The sequence below is a fragment of the Engraulis encrasicolus genome, chromosome 10, assembly GCF_034702125.1.
Source record: "Engraulis encrasicolus isolate BLACKSEA-1 chromosome 10, IST_EnEncr_1.0, whole genome shotgun sequence".
Lineage (NCBI taxonomy): Eukaryota > Metazoa > Chordata > Actinopteri > Clupeiformes > Engraulidae > Engraulis > Engraulis encrasicolus.
In genome coordinates, this window is record NC_085866.1 from 52,028,106 (window position 1) to 52,031,417 (window position 3,312).

The 3,312-nt window shown below is 39.7% G+C and overlaps 1 long non-coding RNA gene across 1 annotated transcript; it reads right to left on the bottom strand.

Annotated features, from left to right (window-relative positions):
• Positions 1–635: 635 nt before the first annotated feature.
• Positions 636–3,031, bottom strand: LOC134456331 (uncharacterized). Its single transcript, XR_010036313.1, has 4 exons — positions 2,917–3,031; positions 2,364–2,475; positions 1,380–1,472; positions 636–691 (listed from the first exon to the last, which is right to left on the bottom strand). It is a non-coding gene; the product is annotated as an uncharacterized LOC134456331 (long non-coding RNA).
• Positions 3,032–3,312: the final 281 nt, after the last annotated feature.

The window sequence follows — 3,312 nt, forward strand, 5'->3', positions numbered from 1 at the left end:
ACATGTGGCAGCATTACCAATACAAACAAAAGTTGTTAGATTGTATAAAAAAGACAACAATCACAAAGTAGTAGCACCTACTGGGAGATGTTTGGCTGACTCCTAATATTTGTGCAATGCCCAACAAGTCCCAAAGACGTTGAAACAGTCTACATACAAAAGGTCTACCACTCTGACTCATTGTCATGCCTTGCAGTAATGTCCCGTGTTGACTAAAGGAGTTTTTGACTGCTTTTTACAAGTCTCTTTTGCAGGTGAGCCTTTTGAGCAATGAAACATGGCTTGAGAGTCACAGAGTGTCATTCACTGGTTAATGTTGGTGGCATTCCATCCAATTTCACCTCATTAGACAGTCACCACCAATTTAGATGATCAGCAATGATGTTCGTGTAAGTGTTGTGTGTGTGATCCAAAGTATGTGTGATCCAAATAGCACTGCATACCTATGTTGAGGGGACACGTTGAAAAAAGGAGGAGCCAGTTTTGGGTAAAGACAATTCAGGCAGTAAATGAGGTGCAGTAGCGCACACACATTTGCAGTGTTCCACAGACCGTGCAGAACTCCAACCCCTTCGATGACGATTCCAAAATCTTCAGGATCCTCATCGGGCTCTGCTCCCTCATGTTTTATTACATAGATTAGCATGGTGATGGCCTCCATCCCACGGGTGGCCTCAGGATTAACATCGTCCTGACAGTGACATGGAACATACAATTAGTTTTCTTTAACACACTTTTTTACCATTACATTACAACATACCATTACAATTACATAGTTTACTTGTTAGTGAGTATGCAGGTGCTGGTATTATAATCAGAATATCATGAAAGTCCTGAATATTTTATTCCCCTCATTTCATAAAGTGAAACCAAGCTATGGTAAAGATGCATTACATACAGAATGAAATATTCTTAACAGTTATTTCTTGGAAATGCATCACTAATGGAGTTATAAAGAGTTCAACCGTGTACTGACCACATAGAAATGAGAATATGATTCAGAAGCTGTTTATTACACAGTCATTGATTAATAACCAATATCTGATATTAACTAATTTTCAGATATGCTAAATTTAGCATTTTCATCATATGTGAGCCAGTCAATTAAACCTTGCAATGTTTTACTCCATTTGTAACAGATTTGTACAAGAGGTAGATTTCACTTTCTGAAATCAGATACAATATTCAACTTTCATGATATTCGAATTATATGACCTCCACCTGTACAGATACAAATCATAACAAATCAGAAGGGGGTCAAATAGTCTTTCTCCACCGTAGCCAAAATTTCAAATTGGCAAAAAGTAGTATGTTAACATTACTTAGATAAGATACTTAAGATACTTAAGATACTTAAGATACTCTTAATTAAAGCTTACCTGGTGGGTCCTTATAAAGCATTCAAGCTGATTATTTGCGTAGACACATAGCCCTTCGCGGAGACATTGTCTGCACATCTCACCACTGTTATTCTAAGCGAGAGAGAGAGAGAGAGAGAGAGAGAGAGAGAGAGAGAGAGAGAGAGAGAGAGAGAGAGAGAGAGAGAGAGAGAGATAGAGAGGAGAGGGGTGGGAGTTTCAACATTTTTCAATATTTTGCTAAATTCTTCCTCTAGATTCTGCCTAGGGGACAATCACAGACAATCACAGAATAAATGGAAGTCAACCGAGTGAAGACGCTTCATGACCAGGCTAGTATGGTGGTTCAAAAGCCAAACTAACCCCAATATTAAGGAATAGGCTATATATGAAACAAGTGAAAGCCCATTGGGAAACTCCAACTCCTATTGTCATTGTGACACAGCACTCCACAGCACACAAGTGAACACTGCACACTGCACACAACGAAATTGCATTTATGCCTCACCCGTGCAAGGGGGCAGCCCTCAGTGGCGCCCCATGGGGAGCAGTGCGGTGGGACGGTACCATGCTCAGGGTACCTCAGTCATGGAGGAGGATGGGGGAGAGCACTGGTTGATTACTCCCCCCACCAACCTGGCGAGTCGGGAGTCGAACCGGCAACCTCTGGGATGCAAGTCTGACGCCCTAATATATACTGTACAATATAGGTACATTATGTCACAGACTGAAGTAACTGAGTAAACCCCTCACATTTTTGCAGATTTGTAAGTATATTTTTTCATAGGACAACATTAAAGAAATTTCACTTCGAAACAATGATTAGTAACCTGTTCACAACATATATAACTGTGTAAATTTGATGTGAGGGGTGCGCTCACTTCTGTGACATACTGTATAGGATCATTGCATCTAAGCTCATTGCAAAACCTGACCTTGGGGTAGTAAAGGGGAAAGAGAGGTTCATATTTCTTAATGTGAAAAGGCCACATAATTCAACTATACCTTGTCCACGGCTGCTGTGACCAGTCTGAGTTTGCGTCTTGCTTCACCCCAATTATTTCTGAACACTTTCACTACGCTATCAGAGTAGCCATCTAGCTTATTCGGTATTCACCTAAAAGAACACAAGACAAACAAATATCATTTATAAGGAGATTAACCCACTGCTGATCCCCCTTTGACAAAATATTTGAAATCAGATGCTGACAAACTGTGACAAAGGCCTTAACAAAAGTGTTAACTGTATTAGTCTGTACAGTGAAACGGCAATACTATTCCTACTATTATTCCTACAGGAAATACAGGACCTTGATCCTTAAAAAAACATACACACACTTCAACATCTCCATACAGTTATTGAGCAGAATGAAGCATTAAGTTATTAAATGGGTTGAATTATGAGTTGTAATGTTTCACTCCCTGTGTAACAAGTACAATGGTGTAAATAGGTTTCACTTTCTGAAATCAGTGACAAAGAATATTCAACTTTTTCCACAATATTTGAATTAAATGACCAGGGCCAGTAAGGATGCACAACAAGGACAATATACATCACCTCACTCTCAGAAAAAAAGAGCTGGCTGTCTGCATTTGGGCTCAGTGATGAAGGGCACCTCGGGTAACTTTCTGCCCTCTGTAGGGAAATGTTATATGCACAATTAATATCAACTTTAAACACACAAACATAAAGAGACAGAACACTTTGCAAGCTAAGGATATGGAAATGTACACCTAAACTTTCCCAATAGACATTAGGCCTACAAATCAATTAGCAGTGATGGGCAATAGCAAAGCTAGCCTACTAATTTAAGCTGCTCCCACTGGTCTGCATATACTAACATACATTGCATAGCTACCCTGCGTGCATACAGTTGTGAGAATGCAACATTTGTGTTGACATTTTCTTCGTTTTGGCAGCATCACCATATGATTCAGTAAGTTATGGCAACTG